Genomic DNA, 18,677 nt, shown 5'->3' on the forward strand with positions numbered 1-18,677 from the left:
AAATCAAATGTACTTTGAAATAAATAAGCAAAAGTAAAAGTAAGTAAAAACATGGGATAGGTAATACATGAAAGTAAAGTGTGAGGGTGCCTTTGCTCTTGTAGAGCTAAGCACTTGTGTTTAGCAAGGGTTAGCTTGCCTTGAGCTGAGTAGTTATCGAAGTTCTCTTCTTCTTCCTGAGAGTAGGCCTCCTCCTCTTGATATTCCTCGTTACTAGCGTCTATATACGAATACGAGGTATAAATACTAAACCAAGCTCACATACTAAACTAGAAACACTTCAAAGGGTTCACCACTAATCCTATCCTCAATCAAAGATGGCATGGTGGATTATTTGATTAGTCTTTATTTAGGAGAAGAATAATTTCCTCTCATTATTTCTATTTCTTAAATTTGTATTTAGATCCTTAGAGAATTTAATTTCTTCTCATTACATCTTATTAAGATTTAATCTCATCATATAATACTCAGGTATGAAATATAGGTTGACCAAGGTCAACATTTCATATCTATTATATGTGAGTATCATTTAATTGAAGTGCTACACTTCACATAGTTTAATACTAACATTTAAATGAATTAAAATCTCTAAGTAATACTTATCAAGGGTTCATTAGCCTAAGTCTTTCCCCCTGGTTATATCACTTAGGATCAAGATTTAAATGAGAAAGTAGCTCTCATACTATTTGTTAAATTTAAATTTCAAGTTTAATTGCTCTAGAATTGACTACATAGCCATTTAATTTGATCCAGTCCATGATCATACAAACAACTTGTCTTTGTTATTGCATAATCAATTAGAGGACATCATTTTTGATTTATTAGAATTGGAATCAATTCAAAATCTATTCTGGTTAAATTTTAAATAAAGTTTGAATGTACAAAAGTCCCTGTCTTGTCTTTTTTATCAATTTAAATCTACTATGAATTTAGAGGTGGGACCAGTGGCATTGGTTAGATAATTTCATGGGCTTTCCAACGGTATAAAGTTTGCTAAATTGGGTTGGGCAGATTTCAAATTATTCAAAATCTACTAAACCATCTGCAGCACATTTGAATTAAGATTAAATCTATTTTTGAATCGTGGGCTTAGGCGGGAAACCATAACGGGCCGAAACAGGAATTAATTTCACTGCGCAACCCAACACGCATCTGGCGCGCTTGGGCCGCACTGACGAGGTGGGGTCCACCTGTCGGCGACGTTTTAACCAGCGAAACGGTACGCATCATCTAAGCTGTAGGATTAGAAATGAGATCGACGGCGTGTGAGCGTCGTCGTCTCCGGCGAGAGGCGAGCTCCCTGGCGGCGAGCCTAGGGGGTCGGAGAGCCTACCAGGCCGTTGCAGGTGTCTGGCAGTATGCGTGGAGAAGTGGTTGTCGACGAGGAACAGCTTGGTGCAGCGGCGGCGCTCGGGGAGGCTCCAGGCGAAGCAGAGCTTCCGCGAGCTCCGGCGCACTTGAGCTCGCAATTCGAGCAGCTCCGGCGGCGACTGGTGAAATTGAGTGGTGGAGGAGGCTCAGTGAAGAGAGGGGAGTGGATGGTGTGCAGAAGAGAGGAGCCGATGGCCTCTATTTATAGGGTCGAGGGGTTGCCGCGGGGTGCTGAGAAGGGACGGCCATGGTGCGCCTCCTGTGGCGAGCGAAAGGGCAAGGCGAGGACGGCTACGGCTAGCTGGTGTCCTGGCGATGCTCAACCCGTAGCTGGCGAGGCCAAGGCGTGAAGCGATGGCTCGAGCGCATCCAAAGTCTATCAAGGGGCGCGCGGCAGAAAAGTGAGGAGGACGACGGCGACGGAGCAGGGGCAGGCCTGGGCGTGTGTCTAGCGTGTAGAGGGCGGGGTGGCGATGCTCGACGCAGGCATAGCTTGGCCAGAGGAGGACGGAGGTGCTCGAGCGCGTGGCGTCCTGGCGATGCCAGAGCGCGGTCACCGCGCGTACTGGCACGTCCTGGCGAGTTTTGGGCGAGCGCGTTCCGGCCAATGACGTGCGTTGGCATTGCTGGGGCGTGTACCATCGTCGTCCTTGAGTGTTGTAGATGCTCCAGGACAAGAGGATAGGTTGAAATGGTGGCCAGAGGTGGAGATGCCAAAGGTGGCCGGGTGTGCATGGCATGGAGCATCTCCTCTTACTTTCTCACTTTAACCAGCCATGGCAAGTACTGGGCTAGAGGCAGGGATCATAGAGAGGGCTGATGATCACAAGGTAGAGCTGGTTTAGGCAAGAAACCACTGGATAATAGAGTGTAACACAAAAGTGAAACATAGCCTGCCAAGTGTTTGATGAAATGGCCACAAGAAACTTTTGTTTGAATTTTGGAAATCTTTTTGGTGGATCTCATTTATATAATTAGTGTGTTGGATTGGTGGTGGTTTGGTCCAATTTGGAGTTGTTTTGCAAAATGGCAAAAGTGACATGATCTTCTCTTTATTTCAGCATCACTACTTGTCACCTTGCTACTGGTCAACCTAGTCAACTCTAGCCATGGTGGTCAACATCAAAGTTACTCACCTTGACATGGTCTTGGATGACATGGCTTTGGTTGACCAAGTTTAGTTCAAGAGTTGAGAGAACCAGAGGGGTAAAGTAGTGAAGAAACTATTTTTGGGCCAAATGACCATTATCATATGTATGAAGAAATTTTGATTTCCTTGTGTTTGATTCTTGATCCAAGGATGCAATTGTGTTAGTTTATTATATTAAAGTATTTTACAAGCAAGAGGGCAAGCAATTATGGCCTAGGGTGAGGATTTACAATTTGGCATAAAGTGTATGTAAGTGAAATATGGGTTTTTCCCATTTTCTTCATTTCTTCTCAAACTAGGGTTTGAGCATCTTTGTTAGGGTTTAAATAGCAATTGATAATCATACTAACACTCATCATGGCAATTGCACAAAAGAAATTCACTCAAATGCATGGATCTATATGTGGCACTATATGCATAGAAAAAGTTTTTATTAATTGCAAAATTTTGAGTTTGGGAAATTATCTTTCTTGTTGATTGTTGTTGAAACTTGGGATGTTACAGTTACTGCCTAGTTGACATGCTACTGCCTAGTGTTCAATAGAAAATGGAGCACAATTTAGAAAATGTTACTAAGTTGGCAGTAGCAAATGAACTAGTGTAAAGTAGAGATAAAAGCTACTGCCTACTATTTTATTGAACAAGCTACTGCCTACTCAGGTAATTAAAATGCAATACCCATGAAGTAGTTCACAAAAATTGGTTGCTGATGGTTCATATATAAAAATTGCTAGTAGATGGTTTGAATTGGCAGATGCTTTATTGCAGTATGCTTGTCCATTATATTGGTAGTTTGATATATAAAAATGAAAATGATTAGCTATTGGTTTCAAGATAATAATGCTACTAGTACATGAAATGCTACTGTTTGAATTCATTTATGAAATGATCATGCTCCCTGGTTGCAAGATGAGAATGCATAGATGGTTTTAGTTCACCTCTGGCCACCTCTACCCTAGCAAGAATATTCCTCTGCCTATCAATATGACAGAATTTGTAGAATATTCCTGAACCAAAAATGCCTCTGCCTAGCAAGAACCATCAGTACATTGTCTCTGATCCTGACCAAATATGACAGATTTTGAAGAATATTCCTGAACCAAAAATGGACAGTCTCTCCTGACCCATTTTGGGGAATATTCCCAATGGCTTGTCTCTGACCCATTTTGGAGAATATTCTCCCTCTTTTGGATTGACATCACAATTCAAAAAAAGAAACGGATGGCATTGTCCTATGTAACACAACTGTTCAACTTGTGTTCTCATACCCTCTGTGCCCTCCATCCTATATAAATGCCTAGTGTAGTGGACCAGAAAACCACACCAAACATGGACAACCTGTCCTAGAGTGCAAAGAGAAGGAGCACTGGCTCCAGTGGTGCCTCTGGCTCTAGGGATGCCTCTCTTTCCAAGACTTTTTCTATGGGTAGGGCGGACAAGGAGTTGCTAGTGTATCATAGGAGAAGTGTGCAAGAGAGGGAAGTTGCTGCTACCAGGTTCAGGGAAGAAGAAGCAGCAGCTGGCTTGAACCAGCTAGGTGTGTTCACATACACTACACAAGTTCTCCCAGTTCCAAAATCCAGACCTAAGCCCATTCCCAAAATGAAAAAGTATAAGCATCAGTTGAGGGAAGGAGGACCCACAGGGGTGCTGCCCTACTATGTAGAACCAAATCATGAAGAAAAGGTTAAAGCTGGAGTTATCTTGTGCTGGCTGAGGAAGGGCATGAAAAAAATCAAAGATTTGGTATCCTAGTTTGTTGTAGTTTCAGCCCTCTAGTTTTAGTGTGTCCTAGTTTGTCTAAATATGTAATGTAAGGGTTGATGTAATGCTTCCATGCAATGATGAATAAAAGGGTTTTTGTAATGCTTCTATGCAGATGCTAGGAAATAAATGATGCTCATGGTCACATGTTGGCAGTAGCTACTGGTTGGCTTGCTCTATAAGCTTGTATGCTTGTTTATGCTCTATAACCAAGTTGCATGGCTGCTGGTTATGAAGAAGCATATAATGCTACTAGTACATGAAATGCTACTGTTTGAATTCATTTATGAAATGATCATGCTCATGCTCATGCTCATTATCTTGTATATGCTTTTGTATAGATGCTCCAGGTTAAGAAGGTCATTGTTGTTGTACTGCTCCAGGTTAAAAAAATATGCTGAAATAGATGCTCCAGGTTTACGTTGGCTTTTGATGTATTGTAGATGGGCAACTTTGTATGGTGGATATATGGTGGATATGTTGGATATATGGTGTATATGGTGGATATTTTTGCAGGGATTTTATTGAGTTGCCCATTTCTCCCGAAGCGTTGATTAACTTCCATTTCGGTTGAGAAATGGGCACTCCTACGTAGAAAAATTAGCAAAGGTCATGCCAAATTTTTTGGTTGACTTTTGTACTAACTTTTTGCCTCTTTTTAATGAAGTGCAAATAAACATGTCGAGCAGCACTTCTAAGCACAGGAGCAGAATGAAGAAGCGAGAGAGGCCAACAAGGACTTCTGGGTGGGCTACGACCGGCCCGGGAAGGCCGCCGCCGAGTCGACCGGCGATGAGTAAGAGGGCCGGGACGCAGCCTCCGAGGGAGAGGGCCGGGGGGCCGCCGCCGACACCGGCGACAAGGACGATACCAGGGACGACGCCGCCGAGACCGGTGAAGAGAACGCGGCCAACCGCACGGAAGGTGATAGCGGCGGCAACCCTCAGGAGGGTAAGAAGAAGAGGACGACGAGGAGGCCAAGGAGGGATCGGAGGCCGCAAGTGCTCGCCAACATCACCGATGTTGTCACGGTAGTCTCCGAAAGTGGCCTACCGATCGAGCCTTCGTGGGTTGCCAAAGGGTACGGCATGCAACTAGGGTGCATCGTCCGTGAATCCGTGCCGATAATAACTCAGGACCTCAGAAGCAAGGAGAACGCGGCTATCGCCCAATCCTTCCTCCAGAAGCTTCACCAACGATACACGTTCCCGGAGCCGTTCAATAAGAAGGTGGACTCTTTAGCTCTCATGAAGATGAGCACCGCCTTGAGCAGCTGGAAGAACCGGCTGAAGAACAAGATCGAGGCCGGTGAAAGCTGGGAGAGGATAAGTAGCAAAGACCCGTCGCTCTCCTTAGAAGACTTTAATGCATTCAAGTCTTACTTAGAGACTGACACTGTTAAATAATGGACCGCCTGGGGGAAGAAAACGCGGGATTTGAACTTAGGGACCCACCATTGCGGAAGCGGCGGTTACCGAGGAAAACAACCCACTTGGGACAAGGAGGATGCTGAGATGGTAGTCTGGGGAAAGAAAACCCCTGGCACAAAATCGAGGATGTACAGGCTAGGAACTTTGTCCGGTCCCGCTACTACTTAGACTGGAAGACGGGGGAATTTATTACAGATCACACAGACGTGAAGAATTTCGAGAAGTACCTGGTAAGGATAGTCTATATTATTTTGCTCATCTTATTAGGCAATGAAGCCAAATGGGCTAACCTTAAGTTCCTTTGTCTGAAGGATGATGAGTTGAAGGCTAGTTGTACGGCTAGCCCGTCGTCCCAGGGGTCGACGGAACCGTGGGACACGCCTTTCAATAGGGCGACGAACAAATACAAGGAGAGGGAGCTGGACAAGCCACCGACGTCAGGTGGCCGTGTGTCCGGCTTTGGCACAAGTATGAAGCTATCCGAGTACTACGGATCAGATGCCAAGACGAGAAAGCTGGAGAGCAGGTCGTCGGCTAAGGATAAATCCGAGGTTCAGGAGCTGAAGAAGAAGGTGGAGTCACTAGAGAAGCTGGTGGCCGAAAAGCCTGTGGAGAACACGGAGATGATGAACAAGTTATTGGACGAGAAGATCCGGTAGATCATCCCCCCTGGGTTGATGGAGGGGTTAGCTGCTTGGAATGCGGGAGGTCAAGTGGGGCCGATACATGTGCCCAGCATCAGCGGCAGCAACTCAAGCTTCCACGTGTCGCCGATGTTGCCGCTCCACCTGACGCCGCCTTCAATCGCCGCCACAGCTCCAACTGGTCGCATCGACGCCCCCAACCGCCGCCCTTGTATCGATAGTAGCCGAGATCGACGCCATCCAGAAGGTAAACTCATTAGTTACTCCTTCGCGTCATCTTCTTTAACTATATATGCCTTTCGTGACTGCGATCTCATGATGCCCAACATGGCGCCCCTGACTCCGGATGAACAGTGCATACTTCTACAAACGGTGGAGCTCGACGGCAAGTTGGTGGAAGTTGCTAGCGGCATCGTCATGGCTTCCCGCGTTATGCACGGCAATGTATTGGCGGAAAACGTGGTGAAGGTCAAGTTGGTAATGGTAGTGCCGGAGTACCGCTACGCCATCCCCCCTTTCAACCTCCGGGCACAGACGAGGGCGACGTTTTGTCCCTTGGGGATTGCACCTCATGGCTTATGAAATGGCCGAAGAACCAGATTCATCTGGGGGGGTCTTCCGAGTGCTAAGAAAAGCACCGGCGCCACCTCCCCTATCATCCGGCCCAAGATCGCCAGCGCCGACGACACCCTTAAGGAAACGGCAGTCACCGCCCCCACTACCCTGATGGAACCGGCGGTCGCCCCGCCACCCGGAAGGAACCGACGGTCGCCGCCACCACCACACGCCACAAACAGTTGTTGGGAGCGCTACCGCAACGACCGTCGACCAGACGCAACGTACGCCAAGCGGTGGCATCACAACCGCCACCACCTAAGGTCCAGGACATGGCGCCACTTGATGGCAACGATGTAGATGATGATGATGACATCGATGCCTACATCAACACTGGCGCATGCAGCCAAGATATGTACATGCCTCCTATGGATGAACAAGCCTTTCGCACTCACGGCGATCATCTTGGTCGTCCCACTACAGTCACGAAGCAGCGCCTGGTCTTCACCGGTTTTTTCTCAAGACACTCCTCCGGAGGCTGGCAATCCAGCTCAAGTCAAGCTTGCTACCGTTTTCAGCCCTAACACGCTGCGTAAGATGATCATCGGGGAGCCACCCAAATCAACCCCAGCAACCTCAGAAGCACCACCAGCACCGACCCTAGCAGCACCCGAAGCACCACCATCACCACCACCAGCACCCCCAGTAGGTCAGGTGAAGAAGGCAAGGAAGAGAGGAGCCAAGAAGGGCGCATCTTCGAGCCAGCCTGCTCCTAAGAGGATCCGGGCCGACGACATGGTACCACCTACACCGGATGGCTTGCCCCGGTGTCATGAAGCTGGTAAACCGATACTGCCTCTGGACATGGAACACCTCGCAAGTGGACCAATGCTCCCTTTGCAGCACTCTATTAATTATCTAGAGAGCGTCCTTCTTAAAGAAAAGGATCCAAATTACCCGGTGTTCTCGGTCAAGGTGCCATCCGACCAGAACTTCGTCCATGAAGACCCCGCGGATATCTTCTTCATAGCGTTTGAGGACGTCTTCAATCTATTTCACTTGAAACGGCTCGACTATAACTTGGTCCGCCTATACGCGATCAATCTTCAGATGAAGATCAACAGACAGTGACCCCGCCACATCGCGGTAGCGGATCCCTACTACATGCACGATAGCCAGCTCCAGGACGGCTCAAGGACACGGACCAAGGCGGTGCGGTACCTCCAGAACTTCATGCTCATGTACAAAGAGAGCAACACCATTCTTCTGCCTGTCTTTCCCGAGTAAGTACACATCCGCTCACGGCCGTCGTAACTTATGCTTTCTTATATATTTCTTCCATTGTCGATCATTTCCAACATTCCATTTCAATTGCATGTGTTGAGCAGGGACAAATACTGCACACTCATGATCCTAGATCCGAAGTGGTCACTAGCCCAGTATTTCGACTCGTCGAGTACGACGACGAAGAAAGACTACAAGAGAATAAGGGGTGTTCTCGATGAGGCTATCCTTGGCTACTCCAAAAATGGAGGCACCGTCGACAAGAATGGGCAATATATCAGGCTGGACACTAAAAAGCTCGGGTTCAAGCACGTGATCGACTTCCCTTGTATCAAGCAGCCAGCTGGCAGTATTAAGGAGGCCTTCTATGTCCTCCATCACCTTAAAGGGTTTGTCGAGGATGCAGAGATGATGTCTCTGCCACCTAGTAAGCGAGACCCTATTAAAATGTCGAGGCAAATCAATGATGATGATCTTAGAGAAGACTTCCATCGCATCCAAGTAAAGCTCTCGGAAATTATCTTACAAGATGTATCCAACGCATCGGGGCTCTTACACCTACTCAGAGGGTTGTCTAAGAGGGATATCGAAGAACGCCTATGTAGGCAGGGTGATGGAAGGACGTGGACGACGAAGAACATGTACAAGCCGTTCCCGGAGCCGCTCAAGAAGACGTCTCGTTGACCGAGGCCGGTGTGCCTAGCATTACTTTGAATCGATGGAAAATCTGTACCGTGTTGTAAACTAAACTTGCTTAATTTGCTCGAAACGGTGGTCGTCGTTGTTGGACTTCAATTACTATTGTAGTCGTTATCGTTGAACCATATTACTTATGTGATACCGGTGCTATATGTGTTTTAGGTTTATTATTATTTCCTTGCTTTAATTCTTGTGAATATGTATGCATGTGAACCCTCTAACTCTTTCCATTGCGTTATATACTAATATGCCTTGTGTCCATAGAGATGACTTACTACGTCGTGTTCGAGGGGAGGGTTCCGGGAGTGTACGAGGAGTGGGGGGAGTGCAAGAAACATGTGCACAAGTTCAGCGGCAACTGCTACAAAGGGTACCCGACTAGACACGAGGCGGTTGCCAAGTGGAGGAAGCACCAAGCGAACAAGAGCAAGATGAAGACCTTCCTTGTGCTCTCGCTCTTGCTCACCATCGTCGCGGCGGTACTCTATTTCATCCTAGTGTAGGCGGCGGCCGGTGTCACTTCATTTGTATCTAGAGATGATGAACTTAATTAATTTGCATGGATTATGAGTTGTACGGAGCTATATGTATAACTCGATCGGGCTCTAAGTAATGTGATGATGATGTGATGATTATATATGTCCATATTATATTTGTCTATATTATATCAGTATATAACCTGTATACGGTGTATAAAACCAGTATAAAACCTGTATAATACACCAGGGAGCACAAAATCGAGTATACATGTAGATTGTTCTGTGGCGCACCAAAACATAATTCTGTGGCGCACCTGTTTCTGTGGCGCAGCTATATCACATGCGCCACAGAACCACTTATTTTCTGTGGCGCACCACACCTAGTGCGCCACAGAAACCTTAATTCTGTGGCGCACGGTCAGGTGCGCCACAGAAACCTTATTTTTGTGGCGACGTTTCTGTGGCGCACCGCCCATGCGCCACAGAATCTCATTTTCGTGCGCCACTGATGAGACTTTTCCTACTAGTGTTAGCAAACCAAGAAGATTCGAGACTTGGTGCGAGCTCAAGTTTTTGCAGGAGCCAGATTTACACTTGCCCTCGTCCTTGCGCGTTATCCTTTGGCAAGCCTACTGGGCATTGCTAATGCGGTTGGTATTTTGGAGCCGTTGTACCCGAAGGTAGTATTGCCCGCCAATATAATTGTCGACAGGCTTGAGGAGGATTCGAAGACACCTGAAGAAAAGGAAACTCTGCAAGAGTAATTCAGGATCACACTCTTATTGTAAATAGATAATTTGGCTATTACATCCAAGGTTTTGGATTGTGAAGTTTAAACTATTTTTTCGGTAGGTGCATATATATATATGCACCTTTTACCATGTTAATGCCGTTGGCAAATTTTGGGAGGAGCAAATCTTAATTACTCGTTTAAGCATATGTGTATTCGTTGGTCAGCAAATTATTTGAGTGATCAGCTCGTGTTGCGGGTCTTGCTAAACCCGTTGTATGTGCAACTTTGCTTTCAACCGATGCATGTCCTGACAACAACTCCCGAATATATCGGTAGCACTAGCTCTACCGATGACTCCGTCGTTCCTTGATACTTCCATAGGTGAAGTATCGAACCTGGGTCGTTTGATATACGTATTTCCAGACTCTTGCTATTTTACGGCACTCTTAGAGGCATCTATAGCAGAGGGAAAGGGCAGTGTCCTTGTTGGTTTTGCATCCTTGAGCACTCGTAGTTTCAGAGGGTTTTTTGGAGCACAATCTTTTGCCGCTGATAACCCACAAGTATAGGGGATCGCAGCAGTCTTCGAGGGAAGTAAAACCAAAATTTATTGATTCGACACAAGGGGAGGTAAAGAATACTTATAAGCCTTAACAACTGAGTTGTCAATTCAGCTGCACCTGGAAAAGCACTAGTAACAGGGATGATGTGAAAGTAGCAGTAATATGAGAGCAGTAGTAACAGTAACACAGCAGCAGTAGCAATAACACAGAGGCGATGGCACCAGAAAATAGTTGATACTACTTCCAATGACATATAGAACGAGTATATGATGATGAGAGATGGACCGGGGTTCCCAGCGATCTACACTAGTGGTAACTCTCCAATAATAAGTGACAAGTGTTGGGTGAACAAATTACAGTTGGACAATTGATAGGATTCAAAGCATTAAGACAGAACATCAAGATTATTAATTATTTAGGCATGTTTTCCATATATAGTCGTACGTGCTCGCAATGAGAAACTTGCACAACATCTTTTGTCCTACCAGCCGGTGGCAGCCGGGCCTCTAGGGAATCTACTGGATATTAAGGTACTCCTTTTAATAGAGTACCGGAGCAAAGCATTAACACTCCGTGAAAACATGTGATCCTCACATCACCGCCATCCCCTCCGGTTGTCCCGATTTCTGTCACTTTGGGGCCTTTGGTTCCGGACAGTGACATGTGCATACAACTTGTAGATACAATCTAAGCAATAAGTATAGAGCTTAAATCTAAGATCATGCCACTTGGGCCCTAGTGACAAGCATTAAGCATAACAAGATTGCAACAACAATAACTTCACAAACTTTATAGATAGACTAATCATAACGTATCATCCATCGGATCCCAACAAACACAACACCGATTACATCAGATGAATCTCAATCATGTAAGGCAGCTCATGAGATCATTGTATTGAAGTACATGGGATAGAGAGTACCAACTAGCTACTGCTAGAACCCGTAGTCCATGGGGGAACTACTCACGGAGCATGATGGAGGCGATGGCGTTGATGGAGATGGCTTTCGGGGGCACTTCCCCGTCCCGGCAGGGTGCCGGAACAGAGACTTCTGTCCCCCGAATTGGAGTTTCGCGATGGCGGCGGCGCCCCTGGAGTCTTTCTGGAGTTTCGTCAATTGGTATCCATGTTTTAGGTCGGAACGACTTAAATAGGCGAAGAGTCGGGGTCGGAGGGGCCACGGGGCCTCCGCACACTAGGGCGGCGCGCCCCCTTCCTGGGCCGCGCCGGCCACACGTGTGGGGCCCCCAGGGCACCTCTCTGACTTTCTGGAAGGTTCCGGGAAAAATAAGATGTTTGGCGTTGATTTCGTCCAATTCCGAGAATATTGCCCAAACAGCCTTTCTGGAACCAAAAACAGCAGAAAACAGGAACTGGCACTGTGGCATCTTGTTAATAGGTTAGTTCCGGAAAACGCATGAAACGTGCAAGCAAAACATGTAAGTATTGTTAATAAAGTGCAAGCAAAACATGTAAGTATTGTCATAAAACAAGCATGGAACGTCAGAAATTATGGATACGTTGGAGACGTATCAGCATCCCCAAGCTTAGTTCCTACTCGTCCTCGAGTAGGTAAACGATAAAAAAATAATTTCTGTAGTGACATGCTACTTACATAACCTTGATCATACTATTACAAAGCATATGAAATGAATGAAGTGACTCAAGGCAATGATCTATAGTTGCTAACAAATAGATAACATATAGCAAAACTTTTCATGGATAGTACTTTCAAGACAAGCATCAAAAAGTCTTGCACAAAACTTAACTCATAAAGCAATAAATTCAAAGTAAAGGCATCGAAGCAACACAAAGGAAGATATAAGTTTCAGCAGTTGCTTTCAACTTTCAACATGCATATCTCATGGATAATTGTCAACATAAAGTAATATGATGAATGCAAATAAGCAAGTATGTAGGAATCAATGCACAGTTCACACAAGTGTTTGCTTCTTGAGATGGAGAGAAATAGGTGAACTGACTCAACATAAAAGTAAAAGAAAGGCCCTTCACAGAGGGAAGCATTGATTGCTATATTTGTGCTAGAGCTTTGGTTTTGAAAACATAAAGAGAGCATAAAAGTAAAGTTTTGAGAGGTGTTTGTTGTTGTCAACGAATGGTAGTGGGCACTCTAACCCCCATGCCAGACAAACCTTCAAAGAGCGGCTCCCATTTTATTTTATTTTTGGGTGGCACTCCTTCCAACCTTTCTTTCACAAACCATGGCTAACCGAATCTTCGGGTGCCTGCCAACAATCTCATACCATGAAGGAGTGCCCTTTTATTTTAGTTTTATTATGATGACACTCCTCCCCACCTTTGCTTTCTCAAGCCATGGCTAACCGAATCCTTCGGGTGCCGTCCAACAATCACATACCATGGAGGAGTGTCTATTTTGGTTAATAAATTTGGGACTGGGAATCCCATTGCCAGCTCTTTTCGCAAAATTATTGGATAAGCGGATGAAGCCACTAGTCCATTGGTGAAAGTTGCCCAACAAGATTGAAAGATAAACACCACATACTTCCTCATGAGCTATAAAACATTGACACAAATCAGAGGTAATAAATTTTGAATTGTTTAAAGGTAGCACTCAAGCAATTTACTTTGGAATGGCGGAGAAATACCATGTAGTAGGTAGGTATGGTGGACACAAATGGCATAGTGGTTGGCTCAAGGATTTTGGATGCATGAGAAGTATTCCCTCTCAGTACAAGGCTTAGGCTAGCAAGGTTGTTTGAAGCAAACACAAGTATGAACCGGTACAGCAAAACTTACATAAGAACATATTGCAAGCATTATAATACTCTACACTGTCTTCCTTGTTGCTCAAACACATTTACCAGAAAATATCTAGACCTTAAGAGAGACCAATCATGCAAACCAATTTCAACAAGCTCTACGGTAGTTCTACACTAATAGGTTTAAACAACATGATGCAAGAACTTAATCATGATCTACTTGAGAGCTCAAAACAATTGCCAAGTGTCAAATTATCCAAGACAATATGAGGCATTTTCTGTTTCCAACCAAATAACCATAAGTGTTGTAGCTTCCAACTTTTATCATTGAACATTAAAAGTAAAACGAAGAACAAGTGTTCATATGAAAAAACGGAGCATTTCTCTCTCCCAAACAAGGATTGCTAGGATCCGAATTTATTCAAACACAAACAAAATAAAAGCACATAGACGCTCCAAGTAAAGCACATAAGATGTGACCGAATAAAAATATAGTTTCAATAGAAGTGACCTTATAAGTTGATGAAGAAGGGGATGCCTTGGGCATCCCCAAGCTTAGACGCTTGAGTCTTCTTGAAACATGCAGGGATGAACCACGGGGGCATCCCCAAGCTTAGACTTTTCACTCTTCTTGATCATATATCATCCTCCTCTCTTGACCCTCGAAAACTTCCTTCACACCAAACTTCTCATAAACTTCATTAGAGGGGTTAGTACTCAAAAAATTTGAATCCACCTTGGTCCTGTAGTGACACATTGCAAGAAATCAATAAAACATTAGCTACAGCTCTCCACGTCTAGAAAGCCTTGCTTAAAGTCCACAAGAGACAATGCAAAAAACAGAGACAGAATCTGCCAAAACAGAACAGCCAGTAAAGACGAATTTTAAAGAGGTACTTCCGTTGCTCAAATCAGAAAACTCAAAACTAATGAAAGTTGCGTACATATCCGAGGAACACGCACGTAAATTGGCAGATTTTTCTGAGTTACCTACAGAGAAAACAGCCCAGATTCGTGACAGATAGAAATCTGTTTCTGCGCAGAAATCCAAATCTAGTATCAACCTTCGATTAGAGGCTTCACTTGGCACAACATTGCAATAAAATAAAGATAAGGAGAGGTTGCTACAGTAGTAACAACTTCCAAAACACAACAAAACAGTAGCAAAATAAACACATGGGTTATCTCCCAAGAAGTGCTTTCTTTATAGCCATTAAGATGGGCTCAGCAAATTTAATGATGCACTCGCAAGAAATAAGAGTTGAAGCAAAAGAGAGCATCAAAAAGCAAATTCAAAACACATTTAAGTCTCACCCACTTCCTATGCATAGGAATCTTGTACACAAATAAATTCATGAAGAACACAGTGACAAGCATAAGAAGATAAAACAAGAGTAACTTCAGCAATTTCAGCATATAGAGAGGTGTATTAGTACCATGAAAATTTCTACTACCATATTTTACTCTCTCATAATAATTTTCAGTAGCTTCATGAACAAACTCAACAATATAACTATCACATGCAGCATACTTTTCATGATCCACAAACACATAATTTTTATCAAGCTCAAAAATAGTGGGATCAAAACTTTCAAACTCACTTTTATCAATAATATAACAAGATGATTGATCAATCTCAAGAGATATGGGACTCATAGATAAAGTCAAGAATTCTCCAATCCCATTTTCATTAGTAGTACAATTAATATTATCAAGTAACATAGGACCATCATCAAGAGCTTTATCATAAACATTTGCTACGCAAAATTCTTTAGTACCATGCATTTCGACATCAGGCACAAACAAAGCATTATCATAAGATTTATCAAAGTAGCATGGATTATCATAAATAACAGTAGCATAATTATTCTCACAAGTATTACTCATAGGAAATATTTCAAGAGAATCAACAGGAACATAACATTCAACCTCTTTCGGTAAGCATGGAGGACAATCAAATAATGTAAGAGATAAAGAGTTACTCTCATTAGAAGGTTGGCATGGGTAGCTAATCCATTCTTCCTCCTTTTGTTCATCACTCTCCTCTTCTTTTTCATCCAATGAGCTTTCAGGTTCATCAATTTCCTCCTCTTTTTCATCCAATGAGCTTTCAGGTTCATCAATTTCTTCTTCCACAGGTTCCTGCAAATTGTGAGTGCATTCTTGTGCATTAATGAGTCTCTCTTTATAATCAATGATATAAGGATTATCAGTGTAACTTTCATTGCAAAAATTAAGGATAGAAGAGACATAATCTTTAAGGTCCTTACAAACAACACAAGTTTCATAATTTTTAGCCATGAAGGATTCTATCTCAGAGGCTCCCATAAATATGACAAATTGTTCTACTTCTTCGAACCCAAGATGAATATAGTTATTCCAATTATAGTTCTTAATTAAAACTTCTTCACTAAAGCCACATTGAAATTTAAGATGTTTAGTATCCTGTTGAGAGCAACAGTTTATATCATGGTGTTTAAGCAAGATTTTAGCAATTGTATTCAATTTTTCTATCACAGCACTCATCACTTCACCCGCTCTTGATTTTCTATAATTATTATAATATTCTATAAGCTCCAAGTAGGTTGTGGGTTCTCCCATAACAGCAGTTTTTAATTTTTCGATTTTTCAAATTTTTATGGATTTTTGGGTATATGAGAAAAATAAAACAAGACAAAAACAAACTAGACAAAAGTAAACTAAGCAAAATAATACTAGACAGAAATAAACTAAGCACAAAGAAACTAGACAAAAGTAAACTAAACAAAACAAAATGAAATAAAAACAGAGAGAGAGGTAGAGTGTACTCCCCAGGTGAACTTATGAGTAGAGCTATGCCTCCCCGGCAACGGCGCCAGAAAACAGTCTTGATAACCCACAAGTATAGGGGATCGCAGCAGTCTTCGACGGAAGTAAAACCCAAATTTATTGATTCGACACAAGGGGAGGTAAAGAATACTTATAAGCCTTAACAACTGAGTTGTCAATTCAGCTGCACCTGGAAAATCACTAGTAACAGGGATGATGTGAAAGTAGCAGTAATATGAGAGCAGTAGTAACAGTAACACAGCAGCAGTAGCAATAACACAGAGGCGATGGCACCGGAAAATAGTTGATACTACTTCCAATGACATATAGAATGAGTATATGATGATGAGAGATGGACCGGGGTTCCCAGCGATCTACACTAGTGGTAACTCTCCAATAATAAGTGACAAGTGTTGGGTGAACAAATTACAGTTGGGCAATTGATAGGATTCAAAGCATTAAGACAGAACATCAAGATTATTAATTATGTAGGCATGTTTTCCATATATAGTCGTACGTGCTCGCAATGAGAAACTTGCACAACATCTTTTGTCCTACCAGCCGGTGGCAGCCGGGCCTCTAGGGAATCTACTGGATATTAAGGTACTCCTTTTAATAGAGTACCGGAGCAAAGCATTAACACTCCGTGAAAACATGTGATCCTCACATCACCGCCATCCCCTCCGGTTGTCCCGATTTCTGTCACTTCGGGGCCTTTGGTTCCGGACAGTGACATGTGCATACAACTTGTAGATACAATCTAAGCAATAAGTATAGAGCTTAAATCTAAGATCATGCCAATCGGGCCCTAGTGACAAGCATTAAGCATAACAAGATTGCAGCAACAATAACTTCACAAACTTTATAGATAGACTAATCATAACGTATCATCCATCGGATCCCAACAAACACAACACCGATTACATCAGATGAATCTCAATCATGTAAGGCAGCTCATGAGATCATTGTATTGAAGTACATGGGATAGAGAGTACCAACTAGCTGCTGCTAGAACCTGTAGTCCATGGGGGAACTACTCACGGAGCATGATGGAGGCGATGGCGTTGATGGAGATGGCTTCCGGGGGCACTTCCCCGTCCCGGCAGGGTGCCGGAACAGAGACTTCTGTCCCCCGAATTGGAGTTTCGCGATGGCGGCGGCGCCCCTGGAGTCTTTCTGGAGTTTCATCAATTGGTATCGATGTTTTAGGTCGGGACGACTTAAATAGGCGAAGAGTCGGAGTCGGAGCGGCCACGGGGCCTCCTCACACTAGGGCGGCGCGCCCCCTTCCTGGGCCGTGCCGGCCACACGTGTGGGGCCCCCAGGGCACCCCTCTGGCCCCCCTCTGACTTTCAGGAACGTTCCGGGAAAAATAAGATGTTTGGCGTTGATTTCGTCCAATTCCGAGAATATTGCCCGAACAGCCTTTCTGGAACCAAAAACAGCAGAAAACAGGAACTGTCACTATGGCATCTTGTTAATAGCTTAGTTCCGGAAAACGCATGAAATCATCATAAAGTGCAAGCAAAACATGTAAGTATTGTCATAAAACAAGCATGGAACGTCAGAAATTATGGATACGTTGGAGACGTATCAGCATCCCCAAGCTTAGTTCCTACTCGTCCTCGAGTAGGTAAACGATAAAAAAATAATTTCTGTAGTGACATGCTGCTTACATAACCTTGATCATACTATTACAAAGCATATGAAATGAATGAAGTGACTCAAGGCAATGATCTATAGTTGCTAACAAATAGATAACATATAGCAAAACTTTTCATGGATAGTACTTTCAAGACAAGCATCAAAAAGTCTTGCACAAAACTTAACTCATAAAGCAATAAATTCAAAGTAAAGGCATCGAAGCAACACAAAGGAAGATATAAGTTTCAGCAGTTGCTTTCAACTTTCAACATGCATATCTCATGGATAATTGTCAACATAAAGTAATATGATGAATGCAAATAAGCAAGTATGTAGGAATCAATGCACAGTTCACACAAGTGTTTGCTTCTTGAGATGGAGAGAAATAGGTGAACTGACTCAACATAAAAGTAAAAGAAAGGCCCTTCACAGAGGGAAGCATTGATTGCTATATTTGTGCTAGAGCTTTGGTTTTGAAAACATAAAGAGAGCATAAAAGTAAAGTTTTGAGAGGTGTTTGTTGTTGTCAACGAATGGTAGTGGGCACTCTAACCCCCTTGCCAGACAAACCTTCAAAGAGCGGCTCCCATTTTATTTTATTTTTGGGTGGCACTCCTTCCAACCTTTCTTTCACAAACCATGGCTAACCGAATCCTCGGGTGCCTGTCAACAATCTCATACCATGAAGGAGTGCCCTTTTATTTTAGTTTTATTATGATGACACTCCTCCCCACCTTTGCTTTCTCAAGCCATGGCTAACCGAATCCTTCGGGTGCCGTCCAACAATCACATACCATGGAGGAGTGTCTAT

Source organism: Lolium perenne, chromosome 2, assembly GCF_019359855.2.
Source record: "Lolium perenne isolate Kyuss_39 chromosome 2, Kyuss_2.0, whole genome shotgun sequence".
Taxonomy (NCBI): domain Eukaryota; kingdom Viridiplantae; phylum Streptophyta; class Magnoliopsida; order Poales; family Poaceae; genus Lolium; species Lolium perenne.